The 21,842-nt window shown below is 34.7% G+C and overlaps 2 long non-coding RNA genes across 2 annotated transcripts; both read right to left on the reverse strand.

Moving 5' to 3' along the window:
* Positions 1 to 10,985: 10,985 nt before the first annotated feature.
* On the reverse strand, positions 10,986 to 13,338 carry LOC309962739. Its single transcript, XR_014326262.1, has 4 exons — positions 13,273 to 13,338; positions 12,774 to 12,831; positions 11,963 to 12,045; positions 10,986 to 11,086 (listed from the first exon to the last, which is right to left on the reverse strand). It is a non-coding gene; the product is annotated as an uncharacterized lncRNA (long non-coding RNA).
* A 953-nt stretch (positions 13,339 to 14,291) lies between these two features.
* On the reverse strand, positions 14,292 to 17,879 carry LOC309962746. Its single transcript, XR_014326264.1, has 3 exons — positions 16,909 to 17,879; positions 15,528 to 15,611; positions 14,292 to 14,353 (listed from the first exon to the last, which is right to left on the reverse strand). It is a non-coding gene; the product is annotated as an uncharacterized lncRNA (long non-coding RNA).
* Between the last annotated feature and the right edge of the window lie 3,963 nt (positions 17,880 to 21,842).

Here is a 21,842-nt window from a genome sequence, read left to right on the forward strand (position 1 = left end):
TTACCCTACCCAGCAAGAATCTCACTCAGATTTGACAGAGAAATTAAAACCTTTACAGTCAAGCAAAAGCTAAGAGAATTCAGCACCACCAAACCAGCTCTACAACAAATGCTAAAGGAACTTCTCTAGGCAGGAAACATAAAGAGAAGGAAAAGACCTACAATAACAAACCCAAAACAATTAAGAAAATGGTAATAGGAATATACATATCGATAATTACCTTAAATGTAAATGGATTAAATGCTCCAACGAAAAGACATAGACTGGCTGAATCCATACAAAAACAAGACCCATATATAGGCTGTCTACAAGAGACCCACTTCAGACCTAGGGACACATACAAACTGAAAGTGAGAGGATGGAAAAAGATATTCCATGCAAATGGAAATCAAAAGAAAGCTGGAGTAGCAATTCTCATATCAGACAAAATAGACTTTAAAATAAAGACTATTACAAGAGACAAAGAAGGACACTACATAATGATCAAGGAATTGATCCAAAAAGAAGATATAACAATTGTAAATATTTATGCACCCAATATAGGAGCACCTCAATACATAAGGCACATACTAACACCCATGAAAGGGGAAATCGACAGTAACACAATCGTAGCAGGGGACTTTAACACCCCACTTTCACCAATGGACAGATCATCCAAAATGAAAATAAATAAGGAAACACAAGCATTAAATGATATATTAAACAAGATGGACTTAACTGATATTTATAGGACATTCCATCCAGAAACAACAGAATACACTTGCTTCTCAAGTGCTCACAGAACATTCTCCAGGATAGATCATATGTTGGGTCACAAATCAAGCCTCAGTAAATTTAAGAAAATTGAAATTGTATCAAGTACCATTTCCGACCACAACACTATGAGACTAGATATCAATTACAGGGGAAAAAAATCTCTAAAAAGTACAAACATATGGAGGTTAAACAATACACTACTTAATAACCAAGAGATCACTGAAGAAATCAAAGAGGAAATCAAAAAATACCTAGAAATAAATGACAATGAAAACAGGACGACCCAAAACCTATTGGATGCAGCAAAAGCAGTTCTAAGAAGGACGTTTATAGCAATAAAATCCTATGTTAAGAAACAAGAAACATCTCAAATAAACAACCTAACCTTATACCTAAAACAATTAGGGAAAGAAAAACAAAAGAAACCCCAAACTTAGCAGAAGGAAAGAAATCATAAAAACCAGATCAGTAATAAATGAAAAATAAATGAAGGAAATGATAGCAAAGATCAATAAAACTAAGAGGTGGTTCTTTGAGAAGATAAACAAAATTGATAAACCATTAGCCAGACTCATCAAGAAAAAAAGGGAGAAGACCCAAATCAATAGAATTAGAAATGAAAAAGGAGAAGTAACAACTGACACTGCAGAAATATAAGATCATGAGAGATTACTACAAGCAACTCTATGCCAATAAAATGGACAACCTGGAAGAAATGGACAAATTCTTAGAAATGCACAATCTGCCAAGACTGAATCAGGAAAAAATAGAAAATATGAACAGACCAATCACAAGCACTGAAATTGAAACTGTGATTAAAAATCTTCCAACAAACAAAAGCCCAGAACCAGATGGCTTCACAGGCTAATTCTTTCAAACATTTAGAGAAGAGCTGACACCTATCCTTCTCAAACTCTTACAAAATACAGCAGAGGGAGGAACACTCCCAAACCCATTCTACGAGGCCACCATCATCCTGATACCAAAACCAGACAAAGATGTCACAAAGAAAGAAAACTACAGGCCAATATCACTGATGAACATAGATGCAAAAATCCTCAACAAAATACTAGCAAACAAATCCAACAGCACATTAAAAGGATCATACACCATTATCAAGTGGGGTTTAACCCAGGAATGCAAGGATTTTTCAATATATGCAAATCAATCAATGTGATACACCATATTAACAAACTGAAGAATAAAATCCATATGATCATCTCAATTGATGCAGAGAAAGCTTTCGACAAAATTCAACACACGTTTATAATAAAAACCCTCCAGAAATTAGGCACAGAGGGAACTTACCTCAACATAATAAAGGCCATATATGACAAACCCACAGCCAACATCGTCCTCAATGGTGAAAAACTGAAACCATTTGCACTATGATGAGGAACTAGACAAGGTTGCCCACTGTCACCACGGTTATTCAACATAGTTTTGGAAGTTTTAGCCACAGCAATCAGAGAAGAAAAAGAAATAAAAGGAATCCAAATCAGAAAAGAAGTAAAGCTGTCACTGTTTGCAGATGACATGATACTATACATAGAGAATCCTAGAGATGCTACCAGAAAACTACTAGAGCTAATGAATGAATTTGGTAAAGTAGCAGGATACAAAATTAATGCACAGAAATCTCTTGCATTCCTATACACTAATGATGGAAAATCTGTAAGTGAAATTAAGAAAATACTCCCATTTACCATTGCAACAAAAAGAATAAAATATCTAGGAATAAACCTACCTAAGGAGACAAAAGACCTGTATGCAGAAAATTATAAGACACTGATGAAAGAAATTAACGATGATACAAACAGATGGAGAGAAATACCATGTTCTTGGATTGGAAGAATCAACATTGTGAAAATGACTCTACTACCCAAAGCAATCTACAGATTCAATGCAATCCCTATCAAACTACCACTGGCATTTTTCACAGAACTAGAACAAAATATTTCACAATTTGTATGGAAACACAAAAGACCCCGAATAGCCAAAGCGATCTTGAGAAAGAAAAACGGAGCTGGAGTACTCAGGCTTCCTGACTTCAGACTATACTACAAAGCTACAGTAATCAAGACAGTATGGTACTTCCACAAAAACAGAAATATAGATCAATGGAATAGGAAAGAAAGCCCAGAGATAAACCCACGCACACATGGTCACCTTATCTTTGATAAAGGAGGCAAGACTATACAGTGGAGAAAAGAAAGCCTCTTCAATAAGTGGTGCTGGGAAAACTGGACAACTACATGTAAAAGAATGAAATTAGGACACTCCCTAACACCATACACAAAAATAAACTCAAAATGGATTAAAGACCTAAATGTAAGGCCAGAAACTATCAAACTCTTAGAGGGAAACATAGGCAGAACACTCTATGACATAAATCACAGCAAGATCCTTTTTGACCCAACTCCTAGAGAAATGGAAATAAAAACAAAAATAAACAAATGGGACCTAATGAAACTTAAAAGCTTTTGCACAGCAAAGGAAACCATAAACAAGAACAAAAGACAAGCCTCAGAATGTGATAAAATATTTGCAAATGAAGCAACTGACAAAGGATTAATCTCCAAAATTTACAAGCAGCTCATGCAGCTCAATATCAAAAAAACAAACAACCCAATCCAAAACTGGGCAGAAGACCTAAATAGACATTTCTCCAAAGAAGATATACAGATTGCCAACAAACACATGAAAGAATGCTCAACATCATTAATCATTAGAGAAATGCAAATCAAAACTTCAATGAGATATCATCTCACACCAGTCAGAATGGCCATCATCAAAAAATCTACAAACAATAAATGCTGGAGAGGGTGTGGAGAAAAGGGAACCCTCTTGCACTGCTGGTGGGAATGTGAATTGGTACAGCCACTATGGAGCACAGTATGGAGGTTCCTTAAAAAACTACAAATAGAACTACCATATGACCCAGCAATCCACTACTGGGCATATACCCTGAGAAAACCATAATTCAAAAAGAGTCATGTACCAAAATGTTCATTGCAGCTCTATTTACAATAGCCAGGACATGGAAGCAACCTAAGTGTCCATCATCTGATGAATGGATAAAGAAGATGTGGCACATATATACAATGGAATATTACTCAGCCATCAAAAGAAACGAAATTGAGTTATTTGTAGTGAGGTGGATGGACCTAGAGTCTGTCATACAGAGTGAAGTAAGTCAGAAAGAGAAGAACAAATACCATATGCTAATACATATATATGGAATCTAATAAACAAACAACAAAATGGTCATGAAGAACCTAGGGGCAAGACGGGAATAAAGGCGCAGACCTTCTAGAGAATGGACTTGAGGATACGGGGTTGGGGGGCAATGGTAAGCTGGCACAAAATGAGAGAGTGGCATGGACATATATACACTACCAAATGTAAAATAGATAGCTAGTGGGAAGCAGCCGCATAGCACAGGGAGACCAGCTCGGTGCTTTGTGACCACCTAGAGGGTGGAAGGGAGGGAGATGCAAGAGGAAAGAGTTATGGGGATATATGTATATGTATAACTGATTCACTTTGTTATAAAGCAGAAACTAACACACCATTGTAAAGCAATTATACTCCAATAAAGATATATGTAAATAAATAAATATAGAAAATTAAATAAAATACTTTCCAGAATTTAATAACTAACTTTTATATAGTGTTGATCCAATTATATCTTAATGGATACTCATATTTACAAATTAAATTAAAAGTATTTCTTGTCTCATATAACTGGACAGTACTTCACCCTTTCATCTTTATTTACGTAATTGTATAGATTTTGTTATTGATTTTTTGTAGCAATAATACTATCAAAATTCATGAACCACAAAAGTCCAAGAACAGACTTCAGTGCATTCCTAGTCTGTCTTGAGGATCACTTCCAACAGAGACCATAGACTAGATCTCTTTCTGTACAGTACCTCAGAGCCAGATACATATCATCTATCACCCGTGATTCATACCCCACCAGCGGTCCCATCTCAGTCCAGGATTTGCCCTCTTCTCCTCGTGTATTTGCACACTCATTGATTTTTAATTTCTAATTGCCTAATAATAATAAAATAAATTTACATGAAGCACAAAAACTCAAGAACAAGAGTTTCAAGTATCCCTAACACCTGTACATAGAATAATTTCCCTCAGCAAATATATCTTTCATTAATCAATCTTAGTTTGCACCTATTCATTAAGGGACGTATGTGACATATGAAACCCATAGTGGGCCATGGCTAACTTCTTAGATTATACTTAATACATGTTTTTAACAAAACAGCGAATATTCTTAAACAAGCCCCCCCCACCAAGATAAGGGCTTTGACTATTACTCACATTGGTCTCTTTGCTCCTAATACAGAATTCACAGCCAGGGCAAAAGGCTTACATCAGTTCAGTTCATTCATTCTGAGTATAAGCAATGCAGATAATAAAATGTTGAGACATTCTTCCCATTAATACATGGTTTTCTCATTTCAATTTCTTAATATTTAAGTATTTATTATTTTATAGTGTGATATACTTCTTGTTATCTAAAGTAAACAAACTACTCAAACTCACGACTGACTCAAAGCAAGAAGACAGACTAATACATATAACTATCTATATCATCCTTACCCCAAAGTGTAACCTGCTTGATCCATTTATCACTTAATGAACTCTCATGGTTCTAAGTTATATTAATAGTAATTCATACCTCACCACATATTTTCATAATTTGATATGCTTCACCCTTTTCATCTTTATACACTGACATATCTGTTTATTCTTTCATTTATTCACTTAATAAAATCAAAATCCATGAAGCACCAAAAACTGAGAATATGATCCTTGAATATTACTGAAATCTATCCATGGGCTCATTCCCACAAATGTAAACACTTAATATTTTTTTGTAATGGACCTCAGTAGTTCGTAGATGTTTTCATCATAAAATATAGTTCAGAATCGGTCCATGGTCGGCCTTTTCTTCATATAATTTGTATATTGTTTCTATATATAGCATGAACCCACCATCAGCACTACAATACTGACTAGTACTTACGTATCCTATGTGCTCCGTCCTCATAATGAAAATAGCTTACATCGTTATCAATTAAGGAATGTGTAGGGAAAACCTAAAACAAATTTAAAGAGCTATAAAATGAATGACATGGACTCAACCTGTTTTTAAAATCATCCTAAGTGATCAAATTAATCATAATCAAATTAATCATAAACTTTGGTTCCTCATCCTTAGTACAGACCTAACCTTGTTTGATTTTGTTCATGTATGTAGCCGCGTACTCATTTTAAATATACATTCCTAAACATACTGGCAGCCTACAGACCTTGGTCTTTTCAGAATGCTTAAATCAGTTCAGGGGCACCCATTTTGTAGAGTACAAAGATGATGTTAAAAGAATGAGACATTTTCTCCATTGGACCATGCTTTTCTCCTTTCGTTTACTTAGACTTTTAGATGTTTATTAATTAATGTATTTGTTATTTCTTTAAAAATGAGCAACCTGGAACTCATCACTGACACAGAGCAACAGCACTAACTATTATGACATATATTTGACTTTATCGGTGATTCTCGAAACGTTGTTTCCTGATAGGCAGCATTAGCAGAACTTGGGAACGTGTTAGGAATGCAGATTAGCGGACCCGACACTAATTTTACTGAATCAGAAATGCTGAGAGTGGGACCAGCAATCTGTAGTTTAACAAGCCCTTCGGGTGATTCTGATTCTCACTCAAGAACACTGCTCTATTATTAACCTATCCCAGAGAGGTAAAACCCTTGATCTACTGGTTTCTTAATGCACTGCTGTGCTTCCGAATTATGTGAACAAAAATTTCTCTCACAACATTTTTTCTTAATTAACCCAGCTTTACTCTCTTTATCTATCTACCTATCACCTATCTATCCGTCTTTTGATTCTTTAATTTATTCCCTTAGAATAATGTAATAAGTCCCCATGATCCATTTAAACCCCAGAATTAGTTGCTTGAAAATTACTGAAATCTAGCTATACACTTATTCCCACAGATATCTCAAATCTCCTTTTGAAATGAACTTCAGTGATGCAGAAACGAATTAATCACAAGACACATTCAGACTGCATTCCATTCACATCATGGATCTGTGCTTGACTCGTTTTCATTTAACTTCTGCATTCTTTAAAGATGTCAGAAAGAACGACCATGGGCCCGCCAACCACTCCACATCCAAACACCGTAAATATCTGACATTTTCCTGTGGGTTGCTTCACTCAATTCACAGCTTAGGTCTTTTCCACAGAGGAATGTTTATAAACTGTGGTGCAAACCTAGTATGGAATAAGTAGCTGTGAAAGTGAATGTAAAACCCTCAAACTTTTAAAAAATTGTACTGAATTCGATGACTTCATAAAACTTGCCACATTGCATATCTTCAGCATATATCCATATTTGGTCTTCTTTGAGTTTATTTGTCGGTAGCTATTTATTAATAGCTTTAATTTTCATTCATCCATTCTTTAATGCGTGAAAGAATCTGACAAACTATTCGTGTCGTAAAGAAAATGCAAAATGTTTAACTTCCCAGAAACCAAGAGACAAATGCCTATTGTGTATATCTGTCTAATCCCCCTTATTCAAACTGGCCAGAGCTAAGATTCGTTTTTCTCAAGAGGGACACAACAGGAGTAAAACTGATGAATCATGTTTCATCACATATTCATCACTGGCCAGGTGCTTTGTCCCCTTTGATCTTATTGAGGTATTAACTTATTTATTAATTTATAATACTAAGATCAGTATCCTTGTATACAAACTCAATTCAATAACACTCATTAATAGTAACTGCATCCAGCCCCTCATTATAATTAAGCTCAAGGGACTATATACTTTTTATTCCCAACTTTATTTAGGAGTAATTGACAAACATAGTTTGCATATATTTAAAATGTACAACATGAAGATTTGATTTACGTATACACTGTGGAATGATTACCAATGGAACACTGAAGCCAAGGGCTTGATCATAACTTGTCATGTGACACATTTTTGTCACTGGTTCATGTTAAGCCCTCTTTAATGTAGTAAGGGGGTTCAATTATATAAACTTTTTTTTCCCATTTCTTAATTGAAAAAAAAATGCCTGCAACCCAAAGATAACCCAGAACATAAACATCAACAATTACAAACATCTTTCTCTGGGTCTCATGATATAAAAGCCGCTACATGTTTATAATAGACTTCGGTTCCTTAGAAATAGATTGGTCATGATGTTTATCACATACTCTACGGTTATTCCATATTTGGCCCTATTTTTCCTTCATTTATTCATACATTTGTTTAGTTATTATTGTATTGATTAACTTTTAACAAGCAATCAATATCTATGAAACTCAAAAGCCCAAAAATAAGATCCTTGGATATCCTTAACAAGTCTTTATAGGCTCATTTATATCAGAAGAATGGACTAGATTTCTTTCTGCTTTGGACTTCGGCGTTCTAGGTAAGCATTGCTCATCCTTGACTCACATGCCACCAGTCCTCAATATTACTTCAGACTCCATCCTCTTTTTTTCATTCAATTATAATTTTGTTTAGAGATAAATCGTTAATTCATAATGAGAAACATATACTCATAAATTTTTAAAGTAGTTTTAATATCCCTAACATCTGTATGTAGAATCATTTTTTAAAGCGTGAAAAGTCCAGATCTCTTTTGTTAATCGGCCTTGTGTTGAACGTACAGATCAGTCATCATATTTGCTTCATTTTCACATCTAACTTTACTTATTGTTAGTCCAAGGTTAGCATGGACTAATCCCTAACATCTGTCTGTAGAATTATTTCCCTCATCAAACCAGCTCTTCCATTAATTGACCTCAATGTTTTGACTTGGATGAATAAACATAATGCTTCATATTAATTGCATTTGGGGGCCATGGTTGGCATTCACTGATTATATTTCACATTTTTAAATAATACAATGAATACCCTTAAACAAACAACCCAAACCGAGGCAATAACTTTGACTATTACTCACATTGGTCACCATGCTCTAAACCATAGAACTTGTGATCATAGAAGAATCATTAAGCCAGCTTGAGGGGGTCCATTCTGAGTAGTACAGAGCAGACGAGATGATTTTAAAAGGCTGAGACCTAATCAACATTGGTCCTTGTATTTCACGTTTCATTTAGTGAGTTATTTAGGAAATTAGCAACTTGGGAAAATGTTTACTTAATGTCTCCTAAGTAAACAAACAATAACGATCTTGCCACTGACACAGAATATGGATATTGCCTATTAACTACTTCACACTGCCTATAAAATCCTTAGCCAGAGGTAACACCTTGTATGATTTGTTTCCTAATAAATAGAAGTATTTTCAAAATATGTTAATAGTATTTCTTGTCTTGCTACATATTTTTATAATTGGACAATGTTTAATGACCTTCATCTTTATTTATGTATGTATTTATCGATTATTTCATTGATCTGACTATAAAAATAGAGAATGCATGAACGTAAACCAAAAATGAGATTCTTGTATATTCATGGCATCTGTCTATAGGATCACTTCACACAGGGCAACGGACTAGTTTCCATTTGCATCGGACCTCAGAGTTCCAGACACAGATTCATCATACACGACATACATGACTACACCAATAATCATCATCGATCCAGTATTGTCCCTCCTTTTCTTCAATCATTTGTACATTGTCCATTGATTAATTTATTAATTCACTAATAATAATTTTTAAACCCTATTGTTCACAGAAACCCAAGAAGAGCCTTGATAGCCCTAAACTGTATACAGGATAATTCTCACATCAATATATCTCTCTCATTTATTATTCCGATTTTCCTATATGCATTAATCAATATAATCAACCCCATATTTATATAATCAAGTCCATATTTGTCACTGGGCTATAGTTAGCCTTATGCAATTATACTTCACATTAATACTTCACAATGATATAGTGAATATGCTTTTTTAAAAAACACTAAAATAAGACAAGAATTTTGACTCTTACTCACACTGGTCTGTATGCTCCTAACACACGGGTGCAACCGTAGACCTGGTACCCATGGAAGATGCTTAAATCAGCTCAGGTGTGTCCATTCTGAGACCTACAGAGCAGAGCAGATGATAAAGATAATTGAGACCTTATTTCCATTGATCCCTGCTTTCCACCGTCCAGTTACTCAGTCATTTAGGTATTTATATATTTTTCATGATATGGATTTTCTTTTCTCTTAACAAAGGAAACTCTCTCAAACTTGAAACTGATCCAGTAAATAAAACTGACTCTTATTCATCAGCCTATGTGATTCTTAGCCACAGAGGTAAAATCCTTGATTCATTTATTTCTTAGGAGGCAGCAGTGTCTTCTTCCATTTTTATGAGTAATATTTCTTGCCTCACCATATATGTTCATAGTTGGACAATGCTTAACATTCTTCTTTATCTATTTACTTCTATTTTATTCTACCGTCAATCCATTAGTAATAATAAATCTAAATCTATGAACTCAAAATAAGAACACAATATTCGTATATTTCTGACATCTGTCTGCTGCAGGGGTCTCCAACCCCCAGACTGCGGACTGGAGCTGGTCCAAGGCCTGTTAGGAACCGGGCTGCACAGCAGGAAGTGAGCAGCGGGCGAGCGAGCGAAGCTTCGTCTGCCGCTCCCCATCGCTGCTCTCCATCGCTCTCATTGCCGCGTGAACCATCTCCCTCCGTGCCATCCGTGGAAAAATTGTCTTCCACGAAACCGGTCCCTGGTGCCAAAAATGTTGGGGACCGCTGGTCTACTGGATCATTTCCAAAAGAGAGATTCAACTAATTATGTTTTGTGTTGGAGCCCGGAGTTCCAGACACGTAGTATTCATTGTTTATAACTCATATGCCACCAGTTGTCATCACCGGTATATGTTTCTCTTTTTCTTCATTCATTTCTGCATCTGTATTAAATAAATCAAACTAATTCACTGATAATAATATAATGAATACATGATTCCAAAACCCAAGAGCAAGATATTTGCATATCCCAAGCATAGTATATAGAGCCATATCCCATGTAGACTTTATCTCTTTGATCAGTGAATTTCAATGTTGATTAAATAACATAATGTTTCATATGATGTTTAAATTTGGACATAGTTCATTTTAATTATATTTATTATTTTTTTAAATAATACTGTGAAACCTTTAAACAAATAACCCAAACCAAGACAAGAACTTTGACCTTTGACTGTTACTCACCTTTGTCTCTTTCCTGACACGGGAGCAACATGACGATCTTAATCAGCTTGGAAGATCCATTCTGAATAGTACCAAGCAGAGAAGAAAATAAAAAGATGGAGACATTCTCTCCATTGATTCATTGTCTCCACCATCCAGATACATAGTCATTTAGGTATTTATTGATTAATGGTAATATTTATTTATTTTCCTCTTAACAAATTCAGCATCAAAGTTGTAACTCACTCAGATGAGAAACTGTACATATCACTGTCTATACCATCCTCAGTCAAAGATGTAATACACTTGATCCATTTAATATTGATTTCAATTTATATTAGTATTATTTTCTTTACTATACACTTTAAAGATGAACAATACTTCAGCCTCTTCATTTTTACTTACACATTTGTTTATTTATTCTGCCATTTATTCTTTCAGAATAAGGTTTTGTAAAATTCACAGACACAAACATCAAGAACAATATCTTTGTATATTCCTGACATCTGTCTATAGAATCACTTTAAACAGGAGGAATGGGCTGGATTTCTTTGTGCTGGACCTCAGAGTTTCAGACACACAAGTACTCATCGTATACAACTCATACGTCACTAGCCGTCATCATCGGTCCACGATTGGACTCTTTCTTCATTCTGATCTATATTTACTGATCAATTCATCAATAATAATAAAATAAATATCTGTGAATCACAAATACTCAAGGACTACTAGATCCTTAATATCTTTAATAGCTATCTATAGAATCATTTGCCTCATTGAATATTCTTCTTTCATTAATCATCTTCATTGAGGCAAATACATATTAAGCAACATAACATCTCACGTCAATTCTATATTTATCCATAAACCATGACTAGCCTTCTTTGAATACATTTATTTATTATCACAGCGAATAAACGAACACCCAAACCAAGAGAAGAATCTGACAATTACTTACATAGACCACATGTACTTATACACAGGACAACCAGCAGAGTTCCTGACCATGGTCAATGCTTCGCCAATTCAGGTGCATCCATTCTGAGGAATACAAAGCAGAGAAGATGATGAGAAGATTGACAGACACTCCACTGATACGTACATTTCAACTTTCACATGGTCACTTACTTAGGAAAACAGTACATTGGGGTCATGTTTATTAATTTATTCTTAACAAACGAAACAGCATCAAGCTTGACAGAGACCAATAATAAGAACTTTGATGGTTATTTACTGTCTGTATCATTCTCAACCAAAGAGGTCAGACATTTGAGCCACTTACATTTCCTAATGAACTTCAGTATTTTCAATCAATGTTAATAGTTTTTATTGACTCACCACATATATGAAGAGTGAATATGCTTCAGCCTTTTCATCTTAACTTATTTACACTTGTACATTGATTATTTCTTTGGGCTAATTTTTATAGTATCAATAAAATCAAAGACTCATAAACACAAACCAAGAAGATTGTTCTTTTATTTTCCTAATACTTGTCAGTAATAGCACACCAAATAGAGGTGACAAATTATACTTCTTTTTTTACTGGACCTCAGAGTTTCAGACACATAGTATTCATCATCCAGGACTCATACGATATCAGTCATCATCACTGGTCCATATATGGGCCTCTACTTCTTTATTCTCATCGGCATAGTTCATTGATTAATTCATTAAGTGACTGATATTATATTTCACACTTGTACAATATAGTGAATACTTGAGAAAAAAACTCTCAAAGACATGAATTTAATTACTGTATTACTCACATTGGTCTATAGAGCACAGGACCGTGTAAGATGCTAAACCCACCAGCATGCGTCCATTCTGAGGAGTACAGAGCAGAGCAGAGAAAAAAAAATTTGAGACGTTCTCTGAATTGGTCCTGGTTTTCTTCATTTTATTTACTCAGACATGAAAGTATTTACTATTTTCCATAATTTATACACATATATAAGCATAAATATAAATATAATATGATCCTTAGAAAAACGATCCTAACATCTTTCCATAAGATCACTTCAAAGAGAGGTAACAGATTATATTTCCTTTTTGATTGGACCTCAGAGTTTCAGACACAAAGTAGTCATCGTCCATGGCTCATACTCCACCAACGGTCATCACTGGTCCATGCCTGAGCCTCTGTTTCTTCATTCTCGTGGACATTTTCTATGACTGGTGTTTTGGATTATATTTCACACTTTTAACAGTGCAGTGAATACCCTTAAAAAAAAACTTCTTAAACACAAGAACTTAACCTTTACTCACATTCATCTCTAGGCTCTTAACACACAGAGGAAACCATAGAAAATGCTTGAATCAGCTTGGGTGTGTCGTTTCTGGGGAGTACAAGAGGAGGCGGATGATTAAAAATCTAGACCTTTCAAAAGAAGATCCACATCAGTCTTTGTTTACATCATTTCATTTCTTCATTTACAAAGGTATTTATTCACTTTTCCGAATATATGTACATATGAGATATATACATATGAAACAAAATTGACATCCTCTACTGAGACAGACCCAGGCCTATAAAACTAGGTATTACTTATCGAGGTCAGTGTCTGTATGATCCTTAGGAAAAGAGGGAACACCGTTGGTCCATTTATTTCTTAACATGCATCGGTTTCCTCAGTTTATATTAATAGTATTTCTTGCCTCTCGTGTATATTCATAGGTGGGCAAAGCATCATCCTCATTTTTATTTATTTGTATTTTGTTTATTGGCTCTATCATTGATCGATTGATATTAATAATATATAAATCCATGAATCCAAAATTACAAGAACAGTATCCTTGTAAACTCTTAACATCGATCCACAGGATCATTTGTGAGAGAGGAAACAGATTAGATTTTGTTTTGTGCTGGACCTCAGACTTCCAGACATGTGGCATTCATCGTATAAGACTCCTAGGTCATCAGACATCATCACTGATCTGGGGTTGAGCCCCTTTTTCTTCATTCTCCTCTACAGTTGTTTATACATTAATTCATCAACCTACTAATAAAAATTAAGTAAATATATGTGAATTACAAAAATGCAAGGACAAGAGCCTTCAGTATCCCTGTCATTTATCTTTAGAATCATTGCCTAATTGAATATACCTCTTCCATTAATCATCATTGTTGTAAAAACAGATTAATCAACATAATGTTTCAGACACTTCCAATTTAATCGCTGGACCATAGCCGGTCTTTTTTCTTATATTTAATACATTTTTAATTATGACAGGGATACCCTGAACAAATCACCCAAACCAGGACAAGAACTTTGATTATTACTCACACTGGGCTTAATGCTCCTACACAGAGATGCTCCCATGAGCTCCTGAGTTCAGGGTCCTCTTTCTGAGAAGTACGAAGCAAAACAGATATAACAAGATCAAGACATTATCTCCATGGTTCTGTGCACTCCACCTTACATTTAGTCAATCATTTAGTAATATGTTAATCTGGGATAATACTTAACAAATTTCCTCTTTAAAAAATGAATAAGATCAGACTCGCTATGGACTCAGAATAAGAACGTCTCTATCAGCATGAGCCAAAGAGGTAAGGCACTCGAACCACTCGAACCACTTATTTTTCGTAATGGCATTCAGTATTCTCATCACGTTTTAACAGTTTCCATCGCCTTACCCCATATCTCAAGAGTGCATGTGCTTCATGCTCAGCGTCCTTGCTTTTTTATATTTGTACACTGATTCTTTAATTGATCCATTTATAATAAAAGAATCAAAATTCACAAAAAATAGTCTAAGAAAAGAGTCCCTTTAGATTCCTGAAATCAGTCTATAGGATTTCAAGCAGCGGCAACAGACTATATTTCTTTCTGATTGGACCTCAGATTCCAGAATGAAGTAGTCATCATCCGTGACTCATACTCCACCAGCAGTCATCATCGATCCACATGTCAGTCTCTTTTTGCTCATCCTCCTGTACATTAGCTCATTAATTAATTTCTTATCCACTGATATTAATTTTTAAAACCCCATGATTCACATAAAAACAAAGAATAAGAACCTTGGGGCTTCCCTGGTGGCGCAGTGGTTGAGAATCTACCTGCCAATGCAGGGGACACGGGTTCTAGCCCTGGTCTGGGAAGATCCCACAGGCCGCGGAGAAACTGGGTCTGTGAGCCACAATTACTGAGCCTGCGCGTCTGGAGCCTATGCTCCGCAACAACAGAGGCCGCGATAGCGAAAGGCCCGTGCACTGCGATGAAGAGTGGCCCCCGCTTGCCACAACCAGAGAAAGCCCTCGCGCAGAAACGAAGACCCAACACAGCCATAAATAAATAAATAAGATAAATTTAAGAATAAGAACCTTGACTATTTTACTTCTGTCCATAGAATCATTTATCACATTGATATCTCTCTTTCATTAATTACTCTTACAATACCATAAATTGATTAATAAATACTATTGGGAATAATCCCATATTTATCACTGGCCATGGATGGCCAATAAGTACACTTTTGAAAAAAACGTTTCGAATGAAGACATGAACGTTATTACTCACATTGGTCTCTATACACCAAAGACGTGGAGACAACCAGAGAACGTGAGCACGAGAGAATTTTCCAATCAGCTCGACTGGTCCATTCTGAGGAACATAAAGCAGAGTAGATGATGTTTTAAAAATGAGACTGGGTTTCCCTGGTGGCGCAGTGGTTAAGAATCCTCCTGCCGATGCAGGGGACACGGGTTTGAGCCCTAGTCTGGGAAGATCCCACGTGCCACGGAGCAACTAAGCCCGTGTGCCACAACTACTGAGCCTGCGCTCTAGAGCCCATGAGCCGCAACTACTGAGCCCATGTGCCACAACTACTAAAGCCCGTGCGCCTAGAGCCCGTGCTCCACAACAAGAGAAGCCACCGCAATGAGAAGCCTGCGCACCACAACGAAGAGTAGCCCCCACTCGCCACAACTAGAGAAAGCCGGTGTGCAGCAACGAAGACCCGACGCAGCCAAAAATAAATAAATAAAATAAATTTATAAAAATGAGACCTTGTCTGAATGGATTTTTCCTTTTCACAATATATTCGTTCAGTCCTTTAGGTAGTTATTAATTTTTCATAATTTAGATTTTACCTCTTAACGAAAGGAACAACCTTAAATTTGATACTGACCTAGAAAATAAAATTGACTCTAATTATGAATCTATATGATCCTTAGCCAAAGAGGTGACACTCTTGATACATTTATTTCTAAAGAGGCATCAATATTTTCAATTTTTATTAATAGTAATTCTTGCCTCACCACAAATGCTCACAGTTGAACAATGCTTCACTCTCTTTTTATCTGTTTATTTATTATTTCTTTAATGGTCCTTTATCTATTTATTGATACTTCTTCAACAGTAATATCATTCATCCATTCATTAACAATAATAAATTTAATCAATGAATCCAGGGTAAGAACATGATCTCTGTATATTTCTAATGTCTGCCTACAAGATCATTTCCAACACAGGTATTTGACGAATTATGTTTTGTGTTGGACCTCAAAGTTCCAGACACATATTATTCATCATCCACAACACATACACCACCAGTTGTCTTCATTGGTTCAGGTTTGGCTGTCTTTTTCCTCCCTCATTTATCAAGTAAATCATTAATTTATTAATAACAATAAAATAAACACAAAATTCACAAAATCCAAGAATAGGATCCTTGAATATTCCCAACATCTGTCTATAGAACTATTTCACACATGGACTGATTCTCTTTATTAACCAACCTCAATGGTGCACAATACTGATGACTCAACATAATGTTTCATATCATATTTATCATTGGGCCATAGTTAACTTTTTTATTATGTTTAATACTTTTAATAATTCAATGAATACCTTTAAACAAATGACCCAATCTAAGATGACAAACTTGACCATTACTCACCTTTGTCTCTTTCTAATACAGAGGCAATAGGACAATCTTGATCACAGCAGAAGCTGAAATCAGCTGGGGCATCAATTCTGAATAGTACCAAGCAGAGCAGGTGATAAAAAGTTTGATATTCTCTCCATTGATCCATACTTTCCACCATTCATATACATAGTCATTTAGGTATTTATTAATTTATGGTAATATTTATTTGTTTTTTCCTTAATAAAACAAACATCAAGCTTGCAATAGACTCAGATCACTAATTGACTATTACGTATCACTGTCTATATCATCCTTACTCAAAAATGCATAATATACTTGATCTGTTAATTATCCATTCTAACTTATATTAATATTATTTCTCTTTACTATGTATTTAAGTAATGAACAGTACTTAACCCTCTTCATCTTTAGTCACTTATATACTTGTTTATTCGGCCAGTAACATTTTATAATAATATTTTTAAAAACTCGTGAACCACAAAGAATAAAACAAGGTCCCTATATATTCCTGACATCTGTCTATAGGAACACTTCCAATGGAGGAAATGGACTAGATTTCTTTTGCTGGACCTCAGAGTTTCAGACACACAGTATTCATCATATACGACTCATATGCCATCAGTCATCATCAATGGTCCAAGCTTAGACTCTTTTTCTTTATTCTCATCGACATCTGTTTACTGATCACTTTATTAATTCATTAATAATAATAAAATAAATATCTGTGAGTCAAAAAACTCAAGGACAAGATCTTAAATACTAACTTCTGCCTATAGAATCTTTTGCCTCATGGAATGTACTTATTTCAATAATCATCCTCATTGTGGCAAATATCGATTAATCAACACAAAGTTTCATGTCAGTTCCATGGTAATCATTAAGCCATGTTTGGCCATCTTTGAATATAGTTAATAATTTTTAGTATTACACTGAATATCCTATACAAACCACCTAAACCATGAGAGGAATCTGTTGTTCACATTGGTCTTCATGCTCTTACACACAGGGCCATCCATGGAGGTCCTGATCATGGCCAAATACGTAAATAGGTTCCAGTGTATCCATTCTGAGTCGTAAAAAGCAGGAGAGATAATAACAACATTGAGATACTCGTTATTGATCCACACATTCCACCTTCATCTAGTCAGTCATTTAGGAATATCATAAATTCAGGTCATATTTCTTATTTTTCTCTTAGAAAAAAGAACAATATCAAACCTGGTACTACCATAGAATAAGAACTTCAACTGTTATTCATTTTCTATATCATTCTTAGCCAAAGGGGTATGACATTTGCACCATTTACATTTCCAAATGAACTTCAGTATTTTCAATCAATGTTAATAGTTTTTATTGCCTTACCACATATATTAAGAGTGAATATGCTTCAACCTCTTCATCTTAACTCATTTATACTTACACTTATTTCTTTGGGCTATTTTTTTAAAGTAAAATCAAAATTCATGAACACAAAACAAGAAAATTGCTCTTTTATTTTCCTAATATTTGTCTATGGTGTAATACCAAATAGAGGCAACAGATTATATTTCTTTTATTTACTGAACCTGAGTTTCAGACACGTAGTATTCATCATCCATGACTCATATATCAGTCATCATCATTGGTCCATACATGGGCCTCTATTTCTTCATTCTCATCTGCATAAGTTCATTGATTAACTCATTATTACTAATATTAATTCTATTCCACACTTCTAACAATACAGTGAATATTTGAGGAAAAAGAGAAGCTCTCAAAGACATGAATTTGCTTACTGCATTACTCACATTGGTCTATAGAGCACGTGACTATGAAAGATGCTTAAATCCACCAGCGTGCGTCCATTCTGAGGAGTACAGAGCAGAGCAGATGATAGAAAAAAATTGAGACTTTCTCTAAATTGGTCCTTGTTTTCCTCATTTCATTTACTCAGTCACAAAGGTATTTATTATTTTCCATGATTTATACACATATATAAGCATAAATATGAATATAATGACATGATCCTTAGAAAAAGAGCTAACACCCTTGGTCCATCCATTTATTAATATGCATCAGTTTCTTCAATTTATATTAATAGTACTTCTTGCCTCACCACATATACTCATGGTTGATAAGGCTTCATTCTTGTTTTTATTTAGCTATACTTTGTTTATTGGTTGTATCATTGATCTATTTATATTAATAACATAGAAATTCATGGATCCAAAATTAGAAGAACAATATCCTTGTTTATAGAGATGATTTGCAAGAGAGAAAACAGACTAGATTTTGTTTTGTGTTGGACCTCAGACTTCCAGACACATGGTATTCATCGTATATGACTCCTACGCCACCAGATGTCATCATTGGTCCAGTTTTGCGACTCTTTTTCTTCCTCCCATCTACTTCTGTTTAGTGATTAATTTATCAATTTACTGATGGTAATTAAATAAATACCTATGAGTCACAAAAGCTCAAGGACAAGAGCCTTCAGTATCTTTATAATTTTCTTTAGAACCACTGCCTAATTGAGTACACTTCTTTCATTAATCACCCTCATTATTCTAAAGATAGATTAATCCACAGAATGATTCATACATTTCCAATTTAATCACTGGACCATGGTTAGTATTTTTTCTTATAGTGAATATTTTTTTAATATTTCAAAGAATACCCTAAACAAACTACCCACAGTAAGATGAGACCACTGACTATTACTCACGTTGGTTTCCATGTACAGGCAAATTCAGAGACTGTTGACCAAGACATATGTTTAAATCAGCTAAAGCGTGTCCATTCTAAAGCACAGAATGCAGAGTAGATGATAACGTGATTGAGATGTTTCCTCTACTGATCTTTGTATCTACATTTAATTTTCAGTGATTATGTTATATATGAATTGGGTAATATATAACTTTTTCCTAAGAAAACAAACCACATTGAACTTTCTACTAACCCAGAGTAAATACTGGCCGTTATTTATATTATCTATAACATCCTTAGCTAGAGGAAACACCCTTGAACCATTTATTTCTTAACTGACTTAGTGTTTCCATATTTATTAATATTATCTCTAGCCTTAAATTTCTTCATAACTGGACGATGCTTCACCCGCTTCATCTTATTTATTTACATCTGTACATTGATTCTTTATTGATTCATTTATTATAATAGAATCAAAATCCATAAACACAAAGACCCCTGAGCATGAGCTTTATAAAATAAATCCTAAATCTGTCTATAGGATCATTTCCAACAGAGGCAATAAACTAGATTTCTTTTTTATGTTGGACCTCAGAGTTCCAGACACGTATTCATCATCCACGATGCATATGCCACCAGTGGTCATCATTGCTCCAGGCTTGGCCTCTTTTCTTCCCCACTCTCATCTACCTTTGTTTAGTAATTAATTCAACAAATTCTCTAATAGGAATAAAATGGATACCTATGAAGCACAAAAAACCTAGAACATAGGCCTTGAATCGTTTAACTTCTGTCTATAGAATCGTTTACTACACTGATATATCTCTTTCATTAATCACCCTCAAAGTTTCATATAGGAATGAATCAACATAATGCTGCATTATTAATCAATGGACCATGTCTGGCATTCTTTGCTTATATTTCATACTTTTCAAATAGAGTATTTACCCATAAAAACTCACATTTGTTTCTATGTGCCAAACACAGAGACAACCAGACATCTTGTGACCTTAGATGAATCCTTAAATCAGCTCCAATGTATCCATGCTGAGAAGTACAAAGCACAGAAGGTGATTTTTAAAAATTGAGACCTTATCTGCATTGACTTTGCTCTCCACATTTCAGCTATTCAGCCTCTTAGGGATTTATTAACTTTCATAATTTACAGTGCTTCACTTATTCATATTTATTTGTTTATATTGAGTGACTCTTTCATTTATCTGTTTATACTAATAAAATCAAAGTTCTTGAACACAAAAACCAAGAACACAATCCTTGTATATTACTAACATCTGTGAGTATGGCAATTTCCAACAGAGGAAATAGACTAGATCTCCTACTGTGTTGGACCTCAGAGTTCTGGACACATAGTATTCACCATCCATGACTCATACACTACCAGTGGTCATCATTGGTCCAGGCTCAGCCCACTTTTTATTCATTCACTTCTACATTTCTTTACCGATTAACTTATCGATAAAGCGACAATTGTAAAATAAATATCTATGAGTCAAAAAAAACTTGAAAATAAGACCTTCGAGAATCTCTACAAACATATGGACACCAAGGGGGGAAAGCGTGGGGGTGGGGTGGGGGTGGGGGGATGAACTGGGAGATTGGGATTGACATGTATACACTAATATGTATAAAATAGACAACTAATAAGAACCTGCTGTATAAAAAATTAATTAATTAAATAAAATTCAAAGAAAAAAGAATCTCTAACATCTCTCTATAGAATCATTTGCCTCCTTGAATTTATATTTCGCTAATCACCTACGTGGCTGCAAATACTGATTCATCAATATAATGTTTCATGTCAGTTCCGTATTTATTAGGGGGCCATGCTTGGCCTTTTTTTATTATATTTAACTATTTTTTAATATTACAGTTAACGTCCTAAACAAACCACCAAAAACAAGACAAGAACTTTGACTATTTCTTACACTTAGAGCTCACAGTCATGCAAGACGTTTAAGTTGGCTTGGTGCACCCACTCTAAGAAGTACAAAGCAGAGAAGATTAAAAAAGAAAAACTGAGATATTATCTTCATTAATCCTTGTATTTCACCTTTGATTACATCAGTAATTTAGGTATTCATTAATTAGGGGTAATATTTATTGATATTTCCCTCAAAAAAACATCAAACTTGCCACTGAGCCAGAATAGGAATAATAATTATTACTTGTACTTTCTATAGAACCATTAGCCAAAGAAATATCGTAAAACCATGTCCTTCTTAATTGAATCAGTGTTT

This window comes from Leucopleurus acutus (assembly GCF_964270905.1).
Source record: "Leucopleurus acutus genome assembly, chromosome: 1".
Lineage (NCBI taxonomy): Eukaryota > Metazoa > Chordata > Mammalia > Artiodactyla > Delphinidae > Leucopleurus > Leucopleurus acutus.